This window comes from Rhinolophus sinicus, chromosome 2 (genome assembly GCF_057876585.1).
Source record: "Rhinolophus sinicus isolate RSI-liver-muscle chromosome 2, RSI-T2T, whole genome shotgun sequence".
NCBI lineage: Eukaryota > Metazoa > Chordata > Mammalia > Chiroptera > Rhinolophidae > Rhinolophus > Rhinolophus sinicus.
This window is the reverse complement of record NC_142502.1, coordinates 90,701,548-90,712,877: the sequence shown is the minus strand read 5'-3', so window position 1 is coordinate 90,712,877 and position 11,330 is coordinate 90,701,548.

Sequence of the window (11,330 nt, the reverse complement as noted above, 5' to 3'; positions counted from 1 at the left end):
CTGAAGAGAAAAAAGTTTTATTTGACTCTGGCTTGGATTATTTGGCCACTGCAATAAATGAATGTATAAATGAATACATATATAAATGTGTGTATGAGACATATCAATCGATCGATAGATGATGATAGATGATAGATAGATAGATAGATAGATAGATAGATAGATAGATAGATAGATGCTGTCTTGACCCAGCTTTGAGGCCCTGATTAGAGGTTGGTCACTTCCCCTTCTTGAGCAACTAAGTTCACACCCCAACTACTTCCTATATTAGGCTCTTTCACTCTGTGGCCACCTGCCCTAGTTGCCCCAGAGCAAGAACCCACAAACTATATTCAAATTCCCCAATCCACAAAGATCCCTGCAAAAGCCCCACCTGCTTAACCTACATAAACTGCCCCCTATAGCTCAAGCATGCTATTACTCTGTCCCCAGGTGCAACCTCTGTGTGGTCCCTCCTGGCAATTTTCATTTGGAGCTGCAAGTAATGAAAAGCTCTGCTGTTCATCTGAGTGCCAAAATGTTGTTTCCTGTCATCTTAAAATCTTAAAAGCAGTCATTTACTCCGAGGAACTAAAGATGGAACATATATTTTAAGAAAAAAAGTATTAGTTTAGTTTTCATCATATTGCACGTAAGATGCTCGTGGGGCAGGCAGATGGAGATGTACAACATGCAGTTGGATATTTCGTTCTACAGAGAGAGAATTTGGAATTATTAGCCCTCAGATGACAGTTGAAAACATGGATGCAGACACAATTGTTTGGGAAATTAGTTTTAAGTGAAAAGAGGTATAACCATTAAATCCTGACAGGGAAGAGAAAGAATTGTTTACGTACTAGACATGTCATTTATGGTGAATGCCATACTCATAGTGATTTATACAACTCTCAATGGAAAACACACACACAAGCAAAGGATGCACCTAGCACCAGAGAAATCTGTCTCTTTGTGTTAAGTCTAATGAAGAATTTGGAAAAGAGCAGGAACTGATATCTCTACCTCCCACCTCCAACTAAGTCAGATAATACATAGGTTTGACACTAATTTGTTATGTATGAGAGAAAAAAAATGTGCTCATCCTATCTGAGACTGGCTTTTAGAAATTTGTAATGGGAAACATGTAGATTAAGCAGTTAGCAGTGGGTTCTGAAGTAGAATAAGAAACTATATGATGATGGTTCCCAAGCTATGCTTAAGTAGTTCACTTAGAGGATCTGAGATGTCAAATGGTTGGCTTTATCCATTATCGGGCTTTTAGAGCATCAATGTGATGGAGAGATGGGTGCTGAATGGTTCCAGGGTGTGGTAAAATGAGGTATTTTAGGGCATACGATGAATAAGTAAGAGATAGAAGCGAAAATAATAACTGAAAGTCTTGGAGAAAATTGCAATATAATTAGAATGGTAGTCATGTTTTCATTGGCCTCGCAGTTGGGGTGGCAGTATGCTCCTGTAGGAAGGGAAATGTGATCCGGAATGGGAGTGATAGCAGAGAATTAGGAAAAAGAATATGCCCACTGCAGGCCTTGATGATTAGAGTTTAAAAGCTCTAATAACCGTTAGTTGAATGACTCCCTAAAGAGTTGTTTCTTCAGTGTGGGAAGAAAAGTTTCAATAAAGTAAAATTGAAGGTAGAGGATTATTTCTATAAAAAGGATGAGAATGAAGAAGAGTTGCTCCTTGATACATGGGATAGCATGAGTGTCTAGAGAAAGTTTCGTACTGGTAAATGAGCTGAAGATGCGAAGAAGATACTGTGGGAGCAGGAGTGAGAGAGAATACACCAGTTTGGGAGCTTACATTTTGTGGAAATGACCAAGGAGACAGGGATACGAGATTTTGAACAACTTAACTGGTTTCAAAGTCATAAGTAACATTTTGGTATAAAGTTTTTTTTTTTTTTGGCTGTGAAACTAGTCTAGGTCTCCAGATATTGGGAAGGCATTGAATATAATCAATAGCCACACAGAGTTTGGGGAGGTGGGAATTAAAGCAAGACTCTATCTTATTGGAAGCACAGGATATCTCCCACAGTTGACTAAAGTATGTGTCTCTCTATGGTCCTTGAAATGGAATAGGTGGCTTCTGAACATTTGTCCCTTTGCTGGCAATTTCTTCTTTGGACTGAAATGTAGCATCCCCCACATAAACCTAATTAAGTGACTAATAATGAGGACAGAGGGGCTTGATGGTGTCTTACTTGCTGCCATGGCCAGAGCTAAGAGAATGATCATCAGGGAGTTACTTAAGGCAGAGCTAGATCTCAGCATCTAATTTATAATAAAAATTGAAGTTGGGTGAAAAAAAATACGCTTAAATGCCAATTAACAAATGTGCATCCATGTTATACTTCAGCTTATGGTTAAAAAATATAGTTTAGTTTCTTAAGAAATTTATAGGGCCACTAAAATTCCTAAATACATGAATTAATGACTAAAATTAAGTTAATTATTTTGCCATAAGGTAAGGAAGGAATAAGCAGTATTCGTCACTAATAAATAGCTATCATTTACAAAATGTGGGCTATTTGAGAGGTCAAACTGAAGTAACTATTAAATTTTTGAATATTTTCCATCTAATACTTAGTAAATTATTAAATTTAAGGCCTTATATTCTATAAGTAAACTTACAATTCATTAAGTATCATGATTCTTTGATCTAATAAATTCTATAAGTCCATATAATATTATAAAAATACTTGTGTTATAAAACAACGTAGAAATAAAGATGCTATATTTGCAGTACAATAATTGTACATTATCTCAATAGAATTCTATTAATTTAGAAGAATTCCTAAGAGCTGTAAAAGCTATTGATGAATGTTAGAGATAAAAATTTTGAACTTTTTTATATTTCATGTTTTAGTAGGAAATAACTAGATCATAGGAATCAAGGGATCTGGCTTCTAATACTATCCTCTTTCCTAATAAAATTAGATGCATGCCCCACACCAAGTCAGTTAAGCTACCAGTACCTCAATATTTCCCTCAGCTATAAATATCTTTAACTTCTTCTCCCAATAATTATTTTCATTCATCAAACTTTTATTGGGCAAAAGCTGTACACCTGTCACTACGCTAGCTTTGGGGTTATAAGATGACTGGTGGGGTTCCTGCCCTCACTGTGCTGGTGGTCTGGAAAATGGGAACATGTCTGTAAACTAGTAAGTACAACTCTAAGTTAGAACCAATAATTTAAGCAACTGTAACAGATAATAGAGGCTAACAGTAAATTCTACTTGGTTAAGTCAGAAAACTCTTCATAGAAAAGCAGTCACTTCCATAGAACAGATATGGTGAAGCACCTGATCAAAGCACGCAAAACGGATTTGCTATGGTGACAATGTATACGACGGTTGGGGGTAACTTTAGGAAGAGCTTGAAGGCAGACATGTCTTTAGATCGTCATTGTCATTGTCTAAGAAAGCATTTCTAAAATTTTTGTTATTCTCATGTTTACAAACTTTCAGTCGTTCCCCAAAGCCTATGAAAGGAAAGCCATACTTCTTATGTCTTCAACATTCTAGCCTCTCCATGATCTGGAAACCTACCTTTCCAGTGTTAATTCTCAACACACAATGGCCGACAAGCAACTATACTACAACAAACAATAATAACAAACTAATTTTTTCGTCAAAATCTTAACACCGATAGGGGGAAAGGATTACCTGTATGTTATGGGTTGAATTCTGTCACTCCCAAAACATACATTTTGAAATCCTAACCCCCAGTACTTCAGAAGGTGACCTTACTTGAAAACGAGGATCACTGCCGATATAATTAGTTGAGATGAGGCTATACTGAAGGAGGGTAGGCCCTTAATTCAATATGTCTGGTGTCCTCATAAAAAGAAGGTCCTGTGAAGATACAGACACATAAGGAGAACTCCTTGTGATAACAGAGGCAGAGATTGGCAAGACAAGGAATGAATGCCAAGGATTGACAGCAACACCAGAAGCAAAAGAAAGGCAAGGAACAAATACTCCCCTAGAGCTTTCAAAAGAACATGTCCCTGTCAGGAACTTAATTTAGGACTTATGGCCTCCAGAACTATGAGAGGATATATTTATGTTGTTTTAAGTCACCTAGTTTGTGGTACCTTGTTACAGCAGCCCTAGGGAACTAACACAGTGTCCCTTCAGGAGCTTCAATAATCTAGCATTATATTTTTGCAAGCAAAGGTTGACACATGGAGTTCCCCCTGGATCCATGAGGAAATTCTTATCATTTTTTGATGCCAAAGGAAAAAAATATCAACTGCTGGTTTTCACTTTCTGTGACCTTGATTTTACCCAATCCAATATGTCTGATTTGATGATAGCCTTCATCAGAATCAAAAACTCTGCTCATTTAAAACACCATCAAGAAAAAGGATAGAAAAGCCACAAACTGGGAGAAAATATTAGCAAAATCTATATCTGAAAAAGGACTTGTATGAAAATATATAAAGAATTCTTAGACCTCAATAATAAGTAAGCATATAACCCAGTATAACATAAGCAAAAATTTGAACAAACTCTTTACGCAAGCACTTACTCAAAAAAGTGCTCAACAAAACTGGTTCATCAGGACAATACAAGTTAAAACCACGACAAGATACTACTATATGCCCTTTTGAATGGCTAAAATTAAAAAAGGTTGAAAATACCAAACAGATAAGAGGATGTGGAAAATGGGAGCTTTCATACATTGCTGAGATAGGGTAAAATATTACAACCTCCTCAGCAAACTGTTGGCAGTTTCTAAATGGGCAAATAGCAGCTTTAGTCATAATAAACAAAAACTGGGAACAATGCAGAAATCTATTTACAGGAAAGTGATAAACTGTGTCATCTTCACAAAATGGAACACTTCTCCAACATTAATAGCAAGAAACTACCAGTGCCTGCATCCCTACAACACGGATCAACCTCAAGAATGTTAGTTAAGCTGAGTGAAGAAAGCTGGACACAAAATTCTATGTAAAAGGAAATAAAGAGTCATGAAAACTGAGGAGTCAGAAATCTATACTGATGGAAAACACATCAGCAGTTACTCCTGGGGTGAGAAGTAGATTAATGGACTAGAGGAATGAGTAACCTTCCTAGGATGATGGGAGTGTTCCAATCTTAATGTGCATTTGTGTAAAAAATGATAAAAAGATATCAAAATATGTAGATATTAAAATATATAGATCATGTATAAGAAATATAAATAATGTATAAATTACATACAGATTATTATCAAATCAATAATAAAACAATCATGACTAATTGAAATAAAACAAAGCAAATAAATGGAAAGAATTGCATTAAAAAATGCCCTCCAGTTTTTGGAAAAAAGGAAGATTAAGTACAAAGATGCTAACATTTTTAATAATGCAAATATTCTGGCATATAGTGAATTATAAACACTTTGGAATAGTGGTGTTTTCCAACACCAACAACCAATTCTCTGATTTTCTACACACCAACCTGGGTATCCAACAACTCGATTAATTCTGGCACTATCTACCTGGAGTTAGAATCAGATCACACATGTCAAAGGGCTTAGCACCACTATACTGCCCCTCACTAAAGATACCAATCACAAGTTCTGGGCCACCTGTACTTCTGACTGACTGGATATAAACCTGGGGTCCTCAGACCTCCTAAGTTTCAACAATTAGCTGAATGGCTCACAGAACTCAGGAACACACTTTACTTATGCTTACCAGATATTACAAAAGATACAAATGAGCAGTCAGATGAAGAGGTACATAGAATGAAGTTTGGAAGGGTCTCCAGCTCAGGAGCTTCTATCTGTGGAGTTGGGATGTGCTACCCTCCCTGCAGATGGATGCATTCACCATCCTGGAAGTGCTTTGGGTCCTGTAATTTCGAGATTTTTATGGAGATTTCATCACATATGCATGATGGATTTTTAACTTAATCTCCAATCTCTCTCTGCTCTCCTGAGGTTGGAGGAAGAGTAAAGCTGAAAGTTCCAGGCTTCTAACCAAGGCTTTGTCTTCATGGTGACCAGCCTAGGGCCCACCAAGAGTTGCCATATAAGGAAAAATATGTTTTTATCACCCAGGAAATTACATGGGATTTAGCAGCACTGTCAGGAACCAGAGACCACGACCAAATATTAGCATAAATGGCTCTTTTCACACCTATCACTCAGGAATTTACAAAGGTTTTAGGAGTTCTGTGTCAGGTACAAAAGACAAAACCAAATATATGTTTCTTCCTATGCAACAGGAATGAAGAAAATTTTCTATGGCTTAGGAAATTTTAAGATGAAGCTAAGAAAGAAAATAATTTCTTCCTACGTTTGCCTAAGATAAATGTAACTGATATAAGATATGTAAATACGATAAAATGGAGTCCTGTACATTCTGGGGGTGAACTGAGAAGAGAAGAGAGTTCCTAAGAGGAATAAATCATGAAGTACTTAGAAAAATAGAAAAGAATTCAAGAAAAAAGTATACATAGGCAGAAATGAAAAAAAGAGAAAATAGAGAAAGGTTTCTTGACAAGGGTTTGCCCTGATCATACATGTTAGTTACAATAATGTGTATTCTTGAGCCAAAGATGGATGGTCATTTTGATTTACTACTTTAATTCTCTAATCTATATTTAGATCTTTATTAGGTAGAGTCTGGTTTGAAAACCAGAAACCATGTTTTTATCCACAAACCTATTTCCCATACACCTTTGTTAGCAATCTTCCAGTCATTACAGTGGTCTGCCCTTATCCTGAGGGGATGACTGAAACCACGAATAGTAGTAAAGCATATATATGCTATGGTTTTTCCTATACATACATAGTTAGGGAAAAGTTTAATTTATAAATTAGGCACAGTAAGAGATTAACAACTAATAATAAAATAGAAACATTATAACAGTATACTGCAATGACAATTATGTTCTCTCTCAAAATATCTTACTGTACTATACTCACCCTTTTTATGATGAAGACAAGAGATGAAATAATGCCTACATGGTGACAGCGTTACGCTACTACTGACTTTGTGACAATACATAACAAGCAGGGTAGCCTTTTTTCTTTTTTAATCTTTCTGAACAGAAATAAAAATATGACTGAATTAGATGCCAGGCATAGTACAAAACTCAAACATATACACTATGTAATTTGATAAATCCTTATCATGAACATTGGTATATTTCATGGTGCATAAAGAAGTATTTTAAGCTTTTTCTTTTGTTTTATAACTAATTAGTGAGGAATAATGTGAGGGATAGGTAGAAGAGACATCACAGAAAAAGACCCTTTTCCTAAAGAACTGAATTAATTAGTAACTGAATTAATGTGTGATAGGGTTGGAAAATTTGTTTCCTTCAGATCTTGAGATTCCCTCATTATAAGCCGTGAAAGCATATGTAGTATAAAGGTTGTATGCTAAAAAGTTGTACATCACATTTTAAGAGGTACTCACTTCGTTCTATCTACTGTTATCCTAATTTGTTTTCTTGTTTCCACCAATAGTTATATAAGTTAATATTTATTTCTGAGCTGCTCTGGGCCATGTACTGTCTGGTACTTTTTATAAACATTGTCTCCAGTCTTAAAGGCCTCTGGAACCTGCATAGCAGATTCCATCTTCATTGCTTAGAGAAGGAAACTAGGTTCAGAAATGTTGAGCCTTTTGTCCAAGAAGCTAGAATATGATCATAGATTTGTGAAATTCTAATCCATGATCCTTCCATGTGCTGTAGCTGTAGACTCTGTGAGAACAAGTCTTGTCCTCTCCATTCATTCCCACAGCCCCTGGCACCATGCTTTCTAAGTCATAGGTGCTCAGTGAGCATTTACATGTCTGACATGAAGTTGGTGAGGCCCAGGAGTCATGTGCAACCAAGACTTCTGGTTCTAACAGTAGCACTGTCACCAATTAATTGGAAGACTATATCATCAAATCACTAAAAGTTTCAATTTACTCAATTACAAAATGAGAATTGAAAAGTTGTAAGAACTAAATGATAGCATGCAGTATAAGTTACTCTACACGTAGTGGAAAACCACTCTACATTCACTCAGAATGCTGTCACCTCACTGGCCAACGAAGCCCAGCCTTTAACCTATCAGGAATGTTGGGTCAGCCTCCTAAAGTTCTCCATAAAGCACACAATATTACCCTCTCTTTTTGTGTCTGTTCAAGACTCGCAACTTCAGGCAATTTTCTATAGCAGCAGTAGGATGTCACATGGGGTTCAGGATCTCCTCTATTACTTAGGCCACAACCCCACACTTTTTTTGTTCACTAATTTGTACCTTTGGTGAGTCTCCCACAGACAGCAGTATATCGATGTTTAGTTTTAAATCATCGCCTGGTGCTTGATTTTTTATTGACTAATGCTTCCCTGCGTAAGCCCAACAGTATTTTGTTAGGCTTTTCACAAATATTAAATCATTTGGGCAATTTTATGGGATAGTGGAAATGTGTTTTCTCTCTTCTTGATTCTATAAAATGCAGTATGTGGCTTGCTTGAGCTGTAAGTTCTATGATCCATGGCAATGGCCAGCATCCTATCATCACAGTGTATGGGGCTGGTCTGGACAGCCATCTCCTGTAATTCGAATGAAAGGCAGCAGTTAGAAGGCCAAAATGACCTACAGAAAAATTTGAATTTTTGAATTGCGTGTCAAAATGTTCCAAATGGTAGGGCTGTGTATCTTTTAAGGTAGGCTGAGAACATATTGAGGGAGACACTTAACCCTTGTCTAGTGAAGAGCAAGAAAAGGATCGAGCTTCCTGATGTACTACATGGTGACTTGAAACTGTCTTCAGGAAAAATGGCTAGAGGATTAATTGCTCCTTGAAAATACCCTCTTTCGTATACTTTGATATCTTTCGCTAAGCCTAAGCACTTGCATTCGTGACAGTGATAGCAAATAGACAGCCAGAAAAATTTTATCTAATAGTGTTAATATTTGAGGCTTGAAATGGTTGGTGATACTGTGCATGTTCTAGAACACCAGTGTTTAAGTGAAACGATTATAAATTTGAAAAACCGTGGATGTGATGTTAGGAACACAGAGAACAATTTTACATTTCCTCTGCACTGATAAGTCCACTTTGTTGTTTTCCTTGTCTTTGCATTTTTGTACAAGATTGTGCTTGTTTATCGAACATGTCAGGGGGTCAACTGTTTGCATCTTTGTCCCAGAATTGTGTTTGTTTGATTGTCCAGGACATATTTTCCTTAACTACTGATTTGATCCATTGTAAAGATGCTAGATGTATTTCTTTATTCTAAAGCCTTAAGATTCAGATCATTAAGGTCATTCAGCCTTTGTGTATCCAATGGCTAAATTGTTTGTTTCCATACCATAAACTTTGCTAACTACTACTGAAGAAAACTTGCTGCCAAGCTAGTTAAAACAAATATTAAACATAATATAAACCACATTAATTATGATCTAGTTAGCCTTTCTCAGGCGGGGGTCAAAAATCAATTACGATTATGAATGTGTTATATAAATGAATAAAATGGGTTTCTGTAATGTCCTAATTAGCTCTGGAACCTGGTGAACTGGAGAGTGCATGACTTGTGCGATAGTATTAAAAATATGTGAATAAACTACTCTGCCAGCCAAACGAAATCCATGGATGAGCTAAGAGAGGCAGCAGGCCGGGACTAAAGGAACTCCAATTCTCTCTGTGGGAGGGAGTGCTGACATGCTGGCCATCAATCACGGCCAGCTGGCCATGGCTTCACTTAAAGCTGTAGGAAGTCTAGAAGGAACACAGCTCAGATCTAATTCAATAAGACATGAAGGACTTAAATGGTATAATACAGTTGACCCTTGAATAGCGTAGGAGGTGTGGGGCGCCCACCACCTGCCCAGTCTAAAATCCTCTTTTAAGTGACCCTCCTTATTCTGGATTCCCAACCACCAAGGGACTCTTGAATAATGCGGGTTTGAATTGTGAGGATCGATTGAACCCAGGGGGTCAACTGAACTGAGCAACACAAATAAAAAAATCGTGCGTATAAATGCAACTATGCAGTTCAAACCCGTGTTGTTTAAGGGTCAACCATATATACCTAGTGGTTGGTTAAAATCTATTTGCTGAGTTTCTGTAGTAACATCAACACAAATCAGTGCTTTTCTGTTGCCATGATAGACAAGATGCAGGACAGTACAATTAGTGGTCAACACCACAGGCTCCAAAGCTGTGTTGTTTGGGATCAAAGATCTTTGTGCTCCAGGTGAGCTATGACGACATGGGCATGTTACTAGAGTTCTCTGCCCTCAGCTGCACAGCTGTAAAATAGGGATAATACCATGTTTCCCTTAAAATAAGACCTAGCCAGACAGTCAGCTCTAATGCGTGTTTTGGAGCGAAACTTAATATAAGACCCAGTATTATAATATATTACGTTGTGTTATGTCATGTCATATCATATCACACCATATTATATATTATATTATATTATATTATATTATATTATATTATATTATATTACATTATATTATATAAGACCCGGTCTTATTTTACTATAAAATTATTGTAGTAAAATAAGACCAGGTCTTGTATAATATAATATAATATAATATAATATAATATAATATAATATGATATAATATAGTGTGATATGATATGATATGACATGACATGACATAACGTGACATGACGTAACGTAACGTAACATAACATAACATAATATAATATAATACTGGTTCTTATATTAATTTTTGCTCCCCAAAAGACACATTAGAGCTGATTATCCAGCTAGGTCTTATTTTCTGGGAAACATGGTAATAGTATATACATCCGTGGTTACTTTAAAGATAAAATAACAATGCACAGGGCTGGCACATAGTATTACAAAAACAGTAGTTATTATGAAATAACGGTCAGACAATGAATTATGGTTAGTTTCAGCCTTTTTCCACATACTAGAAAAAATACTAGAAGTTTCATTTTCTAGACTTCAGTTAAGTGGTGGATAAACACATCTTTTATTGCACATAAAGTCATAGATGATTAGAGCCATTAGGAAACTTCGAGAATGCCAAGTTGAACCTGAGTTTATAGTAAAAGGTATTACATCCAGATAGTATAAATATCTTGTTTTTAGTCATACTGCTTATAACAAGAAATAAGTGAGTGGAATGCATGTGTCCTTTGAACACAAGGTCCGGTGATTTTCCTGAGACATTCTGCTGTGTATATAAAATTAAACATGTTGATTTCTTCCTGACATTGTGAACTAGAAATTGTCCCTATATTTTCAGTGGAACTAACTCCTAGATCGAGATCTGCCACAGGTATGGAATATAGGAGAAACATTTTGTCATCTGCTTAGTGTTGAGGCAGCTATTTTCTCCAGTTAA